Raw genomic sequence first — 12,139 nt, forward strand, 5'->3', positions numbered from 1 at the left:
CAAATCGACATTCAGGAGAGATATGGGCCGGTACGAGGAACACAGTTCAGGATTCTTGCCAGGCTTAGGGAGGACTACAATAACCGCCTCCGACATTGTCCCAGGAAGCACCCCACTGTCCCGTGCCTTCAACAGGGCCTCTCTAAAGATGGGTAGAATATCTTCCGCATAGTGTTTAAAAAACTCAGCGGGGAACCCGTCCGGACCTGGTGTTTTCCCCCCCTGCAATGATTTGACAGCTCTTTGGACTTCTGACAGTGTCAGGGGACTATCCAGAGCTTCCCTCGCCGCGTCGGTAAGACACGGCAGGTCCACTTGATCCAAATAGAGACTTAGTTCCTCCGCTGTATACCGGGCTCTAGAGCTATAAAGATCCTGATAGTAAGAGGCAAATCTAGCATTGATCTGAGACGGATCAGTTAGAACATCCCCATCAGGTGACTGAATACGCGATATCGAGACCGGGGAGGAATGCTCTCTGGACAACCATGCCAACAGTCTACCATTGCGCTTGCCCTGCTCAAAAATTCTGTGGCTCTGATGGAGTAAACTGATTTTTGTAGCGGAGGCTCGTAGAAGGTTAACATCTCTCAGAGCTTCCCTGAAACATGAGTACGCCTGAGGCGTACGATCACTAACTCCATAAGTCGAACCCTATCCTCAGCTTCCAGAAGGTCTCTCCTATCTTCCCTACGAACCCCACCAATGTAAGCTTGAAATTGCCCATGCATACAAACTTTGAAGGCATCCCAAGTATCCGGAATGGGGACATCTCTATCCCACATGTTCCAGAAAGCAGAAATATCCGCCTTACCCGGTATAGCTATCGGCGGGTCAGTGAGCCAAAACCTTGAGAGGCGCCAAAGGCTCTCTGAGGGGGGGGGCAGGATAATTCCAGTGTCAGGGAGACTGGGGCATGGTCCGAGATCCCCCTGGGTAAAATGGAAATATCCCTCACCTTAGAAAGGACAGGACCCCCCGAATACACCAGGTCAATCCTGGAAAACATCTTGTACGTCGCTGAGTGGCAGGTAAATGCTCTCAGCCGGGGGTGTCGCCAACGCCAGACGTCAGTGAGGCTAAACACTTCGGCCCAGGCCCTTAGCGCCGCAGTAGTGCTAGAGGACTGCGACAGTCTGTCCATTGCGGGGTCCGGGGCCATGTTAAAGTCCCCCATCAGCAGGATGTTATCCGTGTCATATTGCGTGAGTTTTGTCACAATCTGGTATAGTAAAGACACAGAGGCCAGTGGAGGTATGTACAAACCCACCAACACCACCTCCAGAGACATAATATTTGCATGGATGATGACAAATCTCCCCATCGGGTCCACCTCCAGGGCCAAAAGCTGAAAAGACAGAGACTTACGTATAAGGATACTCACTCCCCTCGCTATTTTCGAATAGGTCGAGTGATAGGAGTGGCCCACCCAATTTCTGCGCAAACTCATAACTCTACCCCCTGTTAGGTGTGTCTCCTGCAAAATACAAACGTGGGGAGAGTGTTTTTGCAAAAACTGGAACACCAGTGACCTCTTAATCTTAGAGTTCAGGCCCCTGGTGTTCCAGGATACAATTTTACAGGAAGACATTGAGCTCCACATACCACTCTATAGGTCTAGATTATGCTCCCACCACACCGCCATTTCGTGCCTGCGGTAATACAATTCCAATGTAAGGCATAAAGCAGTTATGACATATACCAAGCTGACTCACACGAACACCAACATGTTAGAACAAAACAAAAACCCCAACCCCCACCCCGCCACCCCCCACCCAACCCGGAGGGGGCTTCACTCCCAAACCAAAAAGGGGAAAAAACGGAGTCCAGCAAGTCATTGCAAACATTTCTCCCAGCCAAGGCCGGGGGCATTAGGCTTAGGTTACAAACTTGGCAAGGGGAATGAAAGGGCACGGGGGGCCACTCGCCCACAAGGCGGCCTCCGCGGTCAGTTCCGCAGTTCCAAGGGCCAGGGGCACTGTAACATGGGGGCCCCAGAAAAAGAACTGGCTAAGCAGGGCAGATTGTGGATTCCGGATAAGGCAAACCACAATTGGAGACAAACTAGACCAGGCCTCCTCTCAACAGGTTGCAGTCAACTTGTCCCCCACCCCTCCAGGACCCCCAAACAGACAGGATAACAGGAGACGTCTAAGCGGCTGGCAGAGTGCCAACCAAGTTCAGCGTGCTGGTAGATCAAAGGTGACTAACTTGACAAGGGGGATGAAAAGGCCCGGGGGGGGGGGGGGGGGCACTCGCCCACAAGGCGGCAGCCATATCCAGTTCCATAGCTCCAAAGGACCGGGGGCACGGTAGCACCGGGGGCCTCGTAAGGGCAATTGGCACAGCAGAGCAGGTGGCGTGTTCCAAAGGGGGGGGGGGAATCCACAATAGATGTCAGGCCAGTCCAGGCCGCCCCTCCACAGGTTTCAGTGAACTTGCCCCCCACCTCTCCAAGGTCTCCAATCAAACAGGGTTTTAGGATATGTCCAAGTGGCCAGCTGAATGGCAACAAAGTTCAGGTTACTGGTAGGTCAGTGCCTCCACACTGTATCAATCCACGAGAAGGCCTCTGCCGGGGAGGTAAAAAATCTCACCGTCTCCCCATCTTCCACTCGCAGCCGGGCCGGGAAGAGCATACTATATTTCAACCCCTTGGAGCACAGCTTGGCTCAGACTGCATCAAATGACTTGCGTTGGCGCTGTGTCTCCATGGTGTAGTCAGAGAATATCATTAGCCTCGCATTTTCAAATTTAAGTTCCTGAAGCGCCCTAGCCTCCCGCAACACCACATCCCTGTCCTTGTAATGCAAGAGCTTAAAGATAAAGGTGCGGGGTGGAGCGCCTGGTGGGCCACGTGTAGCCAGCATACGGTGAGCCTGTTCGACCGTAAACAAGGGAGAGAAATGGGCCCTCGGTAGAAGCTCCTTAAGCAGGCGTTCTATAAAGGTAACAGGGTCATTACCTTCAGAGCCCTCCGGAAGGCCAACGATGCGCAGATTATTGCGCAGATTCTCAGCGTCCTCTGCGCGGGTCTCCAGGGCCTTGACTCTGGCCTTCAGGGTATGGAGGTCACCAGCATGGTCCCGCACCGCATCCTCCGTCGTCGACACCCGCTGCTCCACCTCTGCGACTCGGCCGCGGAAGGAATCCAGGTCGCGGCGAATAAAATCCACGTTGGTCTGCAAGTGGTCCATTTTGTCCATCAACACTGCCTGACCCGTGGCTATAGTCTGCAGGGCTGTGGCGATGTCCGCCGCGGCCGCGGGAGGGGGGTCCGCGGCTTCCGTCTGAGACACTGTTGGTTGCGAAGTTCTTCGTGACCTGCCTCCGGGCATGGCCCGGGTATCCTCACCACTGACAGAGTGCGCTCCACCACCCAGTGGCACTCGGATGCCGCCGTAGAAGGAGGATTAATGGCCGGACTCCGGGAGCTCTGTTAAGGAGTGTCCTCTCCCAGCGCCATCTTGGACACGCCCCCAATGTACTCCAACTTGGTCTTACTTTCTGTCCATCTGTCGATGTTGATAGATTTCAAATTGTTAAAGATATTCATCTTTTTGCAAGAAAGTTAATGTACAAAGTAATTTATGATAATGCATCCCCAACAGCTACTTTGGCTTCCACTAATTATGTACCCACCTTGGCCAACATTCAAGCCATCAAGGAATGTCTATATGGGAGGAGGAATACGCTAATGAAGATGACATTCCATCATCAGGTGTGCCGGTGTTGTCCCTGGCATCTCTTCCCCCCCCCCCCCCCCACTTCTTTCAAATTGAAATCATGTGTCTTCCCTTCGCTTTCAGTTAATGCTAACATCTGGGAATTTGACCGTTGCAATTAAAAACATGGATCTTGACTACCAACATTCTTTCAACTTACCTTTTACTCAAAGAAGAGCTCTTAAAGCTCTTCAAAGTGGCCCCAGGTTAGTTATCAAAGCAGCCAATAAAGGGGAAATGTTGAGATCATGGATGTCACAGCATATGAGCGCATGTGCCGCGGCTTCATTGACAATAAAGACTGGTACCGTCCTATATCTGTCACAGATCAGCTGCGGAGCTGATCTGTGTCTCACCTTTCCATTTTTGCAACCTGTTGTTCCACTAGCTGGTGTTCAGCTCTGTGCACTCTGCAGCTATGGCTGTCGTCGCCCCTCACCTGTTGCCTAATATATGTTTCCTTCCTGCCACTTCCTGTCCAGCCCCTCATGTGCTTCTCTATTTAAATTCCTTTCAAACCAGCTACTGGTTGCTTGAGCAACATTTGTTTCTGAGCTCCCTTCGTGTAACCTGTTTTACCTGACCTCTCGGGAACTGATCTCTTGTGTACCCATCCGGCTTGTTCTGATTATGTTGCCTGCAGCCCTCCCTGACCTTGGCTTACTATCCAGCTCTCATTTGCTTCATCCATCCATCCATCCTTGTCTAACAGTGTCTTCTGGTATTTACCTAGCGAGCAGGGTGAACCCAGGGGTTGTGACCTGGGGTCAGCACGCAGCTAAGCCAAAACTCTCATGAGGGGGTCCCTGGTGAATACCATCTGGTCCTTAGACTCCACGCCCTGGGGGATCCCATGTCATCTGCTCGCCTGTGGGCTCACTGTAAGTAGTACCGTGACAATATCATATACACTAATTGATAATTTTACCCGTGAATACTATAATTTGATCTTAACAGCCTACCAACAGGGCATCGTTGATTGTAACACCTGGAACTTTCTCAATGTCAAGGAGCCCAAAACAATGAGAAGTAATGCATCCTAACTGAGCACAGAGTCGTTTAAAGAGGACGTGGCCTAGCAGTGATCTACAAATCTCACCTCACGTTCACAAAACCAACTTTACAGATCTCACTGCCATTCATGGAAACACTCACACTTCAATGTCAAACAACACCCCAGGACACCTTTCCCATACTACTGTGCTATAGACCACCGGAACCAAAGAAAAACTTACTTGCACCTTTTATCGAATTACATACACCTTGAAGACCAAAAATCTCCTGCTACTTGGGGACTTTAATCTCTGGGAAAACTCCTCCCAGGACTCAGTCGCTAACACTTGCATCAACCAACTAGAAGCACTAGGCCTGCAGCAACTTATAAATGCTTCCACGCATGCTTCGGCCATACCCTCGACAAAACATGTATATTAACACGCTTGATAACCTGCCATTGCCTTGGACTGACCACCAGGTGATCAAATTTAAAATAAACATCACTTACCAAATACCAACACACTCAATCACAACTCTTCAAAACTACACTATCCAATAAAATAGCAGTGTTAACCCAAAATTACTCAACTGAAGACACACTCAACTCCCTTAACTCACTCACCACAAGACACCACAAAGCCATCCTCATAGCAAAAAAAGAACATTTCTCCAAAACCATCTCAAAAGCCATAAGCCACCCTTGAGCACTCTTCAGACTAGTCGCCCAGACTATGAACCCCACCTGTTTAGAGTCTCCAGAAAAACGAATCACAAGAATTCTGCAATGAGTTATCTGATTTTTTCATTGACAAAATCGCAACCATTCGGGAAATAATCCAGCAGAACATAGCAAGTAACCCCACTCAGCCAGAACAAGAAGAAAAAAAAACACAAAGTTTCTTCAACCACCAAGATTTACTCTGGTCCCAATCACCATTGACACCACCAAAAGCATCATCAGAAACCTCCAAGACAGCACATCCCCAAACTACATCATTCCCACAAAACTTCTGAAATAATGTACCGATATCTTGGCACCTATCATAACATACCTCATAAACCAGTCATTTAAAGGAGGAATCGTCCCGACCTCCCTCAAGCAAGGCACAATCAAATTGTTCCTAAAGAAGCCTAACCTCGATCCCAAAGACCCATACAACCTCAGACCTGTCACAAGCCTCAACACCTTCTCCAAAATTATCGAGAAAGCAGTAGTACAACAGGTCCTTTGATGACGCCCTGTGGGAGGACAAAATGCACTGGTTTTGACATCACTTCTGATTTTGTGGAACGCCAATAACGGCATTTTCTGCAGTTTTTATACCATTTTCAATGCCTACTTTTAACTTACATTTGTAAGTATGCCTTTGTATGTGCAATAAATCCCTTTTCATAGCATACTTCACTATTGGTCCCTTTCTTTTCTTTATGGGTACCTGTTTCTCTTATGATTGAGAATTAATGTGGAAGGATCGTCTGTTTCCTAATTTTCATCAGCCAATCCTGCCATCCAGTAATTCTTGGTGGATACTGTTACAAGTCTATTTTGATTCCCAGACTGCAAAGCTGAATGTCATTGTGATCCGGTGAGTACACATGTGGGGGTGTTTTGTCACGCCTGAACTTGTCTTCGATTTTCTGCCTTCCATCTTTGTCTATTAGATGTGAAATATCCCCTGCAACTTTACACTTTGGATGTGAAACACTTATTTAGTCGTTTATCACTTCCACGGTTCAAATGGACTTTTGTTACATATAATATATCATTGTTTATTTGTTTTCAATTATATGGACACATGTTTGTTAAGCACTATATTATTTATTTTATTATGTTCAAGTGTGTAGCACTTTGTGTATAGCAGCTTCATTCACGTTTGATTTTGTTTTTCCTCAGTGCGAGTTATATATTTAGATATATATTTTTCACAGTAGTACAACAGCTACAACTCCATCTGGACACCCATAAACTCTTGGACCCACTACAATCTGGATTCCGCCCTGGCCACGGGACAGAAACTGCACACCTCAAAATCTGGGATGACACCCTCGAAGCAGCAGATGAACGAGAATCGTGTCTCCCTTGCTGCCGGACCTCAGTGCAGCATTCGACACAGTAGACCACAAAACCCTGCTCACTTGTCTCACAGAAGTAGCTGAAGTTGCAGACTCAGACTTACCCTGGTTCGCATCCTTCCTAGAGAACCGATCTCAGAAAGTGAAACTAAGAACGTTCACTTTGGAAAGCACGAAAAATTACATGCGGTGTCCCTCAAGGATCACCCCTGTCACCCGTGCTCTTTAACATCTATAGATGTTAGATGTTAAAGAGCACGGGTGACAGGGGTGATCCTTGAGGGACACCGCATGTAATTTTTCGTGCTTTCCAAAGTGAACGTTCTTAGTTTCACTTTCTGAGATCGGTTCTCTAGGAAGGATGCGAACCAGGGTAAGTCTGAGTCTGCAACTTCAGCTACTTCTGTGAGACAAGTGAGCACTCCTCAAAATCATCAGCAACCAGGATCTACTTTTTCACTCCTACGCAGATGACATCCAACTCTACCTACGCATCACCAACAAAAAAGACCAATACCAGGCACTGGAAAACTGTCTTTTTTTGATCGACGATTGGATGACGGAGAGCTCCCTTAAACTACATGCAAACCGAAACAAAAACCCTGGCATGATGTCCACACCACTCACCATCCTCGGACAACCCATCACCCCCAGCACTAAAGCCAAAAGCCTCAGAGTCATCTTTGACTCAAACATGACAATGGATGCACAAATAGGATCAGTAGTCAGCGGATTCCACTACCTTCTTCGCCTACTGCATAGATTCATCCCCTTCATCCCGGACGGAGATACAGCAGCAATAGTTGGAACAATCATCAATTCTCGACTCGACTATGCAAATTCTCTTTACCTAGGACTTCCAAAATACCAAATTTCACATATACAAACCGTCCAGAATACAGCAGCGAGATTGGTAACTGGAATAAAACATGGAAATCAATCACCCCATCCCTGAGGACCCTCCATTGGCTAGCCGTGAAGGATCAAGTTACATTCAAGACCCTCTGCCTCACTCATAAATGTACACAAGGAAAAGCCCCACAATACCTCTGCGACAAAATAAAGCACCCCAGGTCCCACTCTCCAGTCAACAAACCAGAACCTCCTCCACATCCCCAAGACCCATTATAAAATAAAAGGCAAATGAAGGTTCGCAGTCCAAGGACCATGGCTATGGAATGCTCTACCCGCAGACATCCTCTCGGAAGAAAACCATCTGGCCTTCAGAAAGAAGCTGAAGACCCATCTCTTCTGAAAACCCAGACGGACACTGGCAGCAAAAGCGCCCTGAGGCAATTTAGTTTGCATATGTAGGGCTATACAACTTATTCATTCATTCATGTATGCATTGCCAAAATTGCATAAGTCATTCCATAATCCCCCCGGCCAACCAATCGTGTCTGAGAGCCAATGTCTTACCGAAAACGCTAGTGCTTTGGTTGACAAATATTTATGTCCCCATGTCACATTGTTATCATCATATTTGAAGGACATGATTGATCTTCTCCGTATTCTTAAAGGCAAACAACTACCTAAAAATACTTGGCTTGTTGCCCTTGTTGTGGAAAGTTTGTATAACACCATTCCACATAAAAAAGGCATTACAGTTATTGGTAACCAGCTTCGGGAAAGGGGTTCTGGATATGATTCCTATAGGCAGTTTGTTTTTAGATTGTTGGAGTTTATCTTGACAAGCAATATTTTTATGTTTGGCCCCTCCCACTTCCTCCAGGTACAGGACGTGGCTATGGGCACCAAATGTGCCCCGTCGTACGCTAACCAGTCCCTGGGGGGGTGGGAGAGGGAATTATTTGATAATGCCGGTTCATCCGATTTGTTCCAACACGTTATATCTTGGCACAGATATATAGATGACGTGCTTTTTTTCTGGACTGTTACTCGAGATGAACTTTCACAATTTATTGACTTTCTGGCCATTAACGACTATAATTTACGGTTATTTGTACAAAGGAGAAAAAACAATAGGCACAGCAGATGTATATATCTCCTAACTCAGCGCAATGGTGTATAAAAATCCCAAAACAAAAACAACAAATATACATAAAATAATAAAACCAAAAATTGTTCAGGTTACCCTGTAGCAGCTACTTACTCTAATACACAATTTTCTCTCTATGACAAATGTAAAGTACGGATTTACAAATCATCCAATTACATTCATCATTAGCATGAATGTTATTGTGCACCCTTCCACCAGCTTGCTCCACCCATGGGTCACACACCCCTCTGGGGTTCAAACTCACCACAATTCCAGATTACATGAACCTTGAATAATCCAGCCAGAGCTCTACTCCTTTATGCCTCCTTTATGCCTCTTTCCCATCAGAGTCCATAGACAAGTTTTGTTATTCTAAAGAAATCCACGTGTGTTTCTCTGTGCCTCAGTCTGGAGCAATCTGGTGGAAGGGTGCACATTCGACAGACAAATACTGATATCACCATCTGTGTATGGACTCTCCTTTTTCTCTTAATCACTATCTGATACTCCTATCAAGGGATGATTATTTAGTTGGTTGTTTTATACTTGAGTTTTAGTCCGGCCATTTTAATTTGACAGGAGCGCCGCTAATGATGAATGTTGTTGGATGATTTGTAAATCAGTACTTTACATTTGTCGTAGAGAGAGAATATAATTTAAGGTTCACTATGGAGTGTAGCCAATCAAAAATTACCTTTCTTGATCTTGAAATTTCTATAGACTGTGAAGGAATATTATATTCCGCCCTGTACTATAAACCATCTTCCGGTAATACCATCCTTCATGCCAGTAGTGCGCATCCCAAGTCTCTGCTGGAAATTATAGCCAGTACTTGAGAATTAAGAGGAGCTGTACATTAGAGGCTGAGGCTGAGAGATGAGGCTGAGAGCATTACATGATCTTTATCTTGGATTAAAGAGTAGAGGCTATAGCCATTCTCCTTTAAAAAAAAAGCTTATAACAAAGTTAAAAAATTAAATAGAAAAGATCTTATTTTCTCAACTAAGGTAATCAATAATCAACATCCGGTTCATCTTATTATTCAATATTCTAGACAGCATGACCAGGTGAGGGATGCTCTCGCCAGTTTTTGGCCTCTGCTTACTGCAGACAGCATAATCAGCAAATATATCAAGCCTTACCCCGATATTACTTTCAGACAAGCTCCCTCTATGCGGGATCACTTGACAACCAGTCATTTTTCACCTAAAACCTACAAATCCCTCACTGATTTTGGCACTTTTCCTTGTGGTAGGTGTGATGTTTGTACTTTTATTTCTAACTCTCGGGAAGTTAAACTTCCCAATGGTCTAACACATGTTATCAGGCATACAGTAACATGTAAAACTGTTGGGATCGTGTACCTAACCATCTGCCGAAGTGGTTGTTATCATGTCAGTAAGACCAAGCGACCCTTCTGCAAACACATTCGAGACCACGTTAAACCATTTTACAAGCAATTAACCATCACTGCAATTAACAGGCATGTTGGATCACAGCACGACTTTGATCCTAGCATGATCAGTTTCGCTGCTCTGGAGCATGTACCCTTACATGCCAGGGGTTGAGGAATTGACACCACATTGCTCCAATTAGAAACTAAATGGATTCATAACCTGGACTCAACCAAGTTTCCAGGGTTAAAAGAATACATCAGTTTTAAGTCTTTTTTGTAATTTCAGTCAAAATGTATATTTGATTGATGTGTTGTCACTGTCCTCTTTTTCCATCTGGACCACCTAATTTTTCTCCCTATGTTTTCTCTCCCTCTGTTCACTACCATGGATCCACAACTTGGTCTCTATTTGCATCATCTGTTCATTTTTCATTCATTAAATTTTGCTGTAATACATCCTCTATTGATTCCTACAATTCATTTATGTTACTTATGTATTATTACTATTGTTTTCAAATAAATTTTATCATTTCATTTGTATGTTCGATTGCATGCCATGGCTTTTCTATGTGGGAGGGAGGGGATGGATCCTTGCCCTATCCGGGGTGTGCGGATTGCGGGGGCCTTGGTTTGCCCCTCCTTGTTTCCCACATTGTTTTCCCCTATAGGGGGCCTCCCTTCAGTCCTCCACTGCCATGCCCTGTTTCCCTTTTGTGCTGGTCTGGTTTCATGTACCCTCCCTGTTCACTTAAGCAACCGTGCCGTCTTTGGCTGTATGGACACCCAAGGACGCCCGTCTGTTGGCCTCTGTCGCTGTACAGGTCCCTCTCACTCCACACTTTTTCACCAGGCAAATTCATCGGCCTCTTTGGTAGGCATGTTTAGCCGGTGTTCTGGCATATAGTGTCCTGGCATTGGATACTGTCCGCCCCGTACTACGCATGCGCAGTGCTTGTGCAATACGGAGCAGAAGAAGCTTCGGAAAATCTCCGAAGATGAACGGCGCCTGCGCCGTGAGTCGAGGCGGTAGCCCCACCATCCAAGCGGACATATGGCTGGTGATATTAGAGGGCCCCTCGCCACGCTTCGGGCTTGGCCTCGCTGCGCTCGGCTCTTTTTATTCCAAATCTATGTCCACTTGGATGGTGGGGCTAGAACCTGGACTCACAGCACAGGCGCCATTCATCTTCGGCTATTTTTGGAATCTGTGTGTGCTGTGTACTGCGCATGCGCAGTACACAGCGGACACTATCCGATGTGGGACTCTATATGATAGGACACCGGACCTGTGGTTCCATTGGTTCCTGGCAGCTTTCCTCCATTGACGTGATTTGCGTCATGTGAGGTCACGTGACGCGGGTGCCCTTCTGAGAATTGTATTCCCTGATGCCATGACAGACGCATGCGCAGATGTCTTTTCTGTCTGCACCCGATCGGCGACACTACACTCCGATCGTGTGGGGGGTTTATAAGAGCCAGCTAGTCCAGCTCCAACCTTGCTGGACTCCAGGGGCGCCTTATGATTCCGTTTGGTTCATGGTATGTACCAGTGTATGTTTTTGCTGGCGTTTCTTTTCCATTGCCATATCCCCTGTTATCTCACTCTCTCCTGTTCCTCAGGTGTTTCTATCCACCTCGATAACAGGCTGCAACTGCTCTGCTAACATCTTCAACCTGCTGCCATTCTAGCAGGGTGATTACTTTGCCCTGACATATGAACTTGTTGTATAAATTTCTCCTTCACTCTTATGGGTAAGTGTTCTGGGGATTATGTCCGCATGGCATTGTACCATAATTTTTATCTGGCTTTTTGAGTCATGTCCATGTTCTTGAATTTTTATTCTTTCCTCTTTTTTCAGTTTATCAATATTTCACTGTGACTAATTTATCATTTGCTGTGATTATCATTGATAAGAGATTTTTTGGTGCCCCTGTCTTTACATTGATTTT

This window comes from Lithobates pipiens, unplaced genomic scaffold (assembly GCF_037356315.1).
Source record: "Lithobates pipiens isolate NorthernLeopardFrog02 unplaced genomic scaffold, aLitPip1_a1.2 Scaffold_16, whole genome shotgun sequence".
Classification (NCBI taxonomy): Eukaryota; Metazoa; Chordata; class Amphibia; order Anura; family Ranidae; genus Lithobates; species Lithobates pipiens.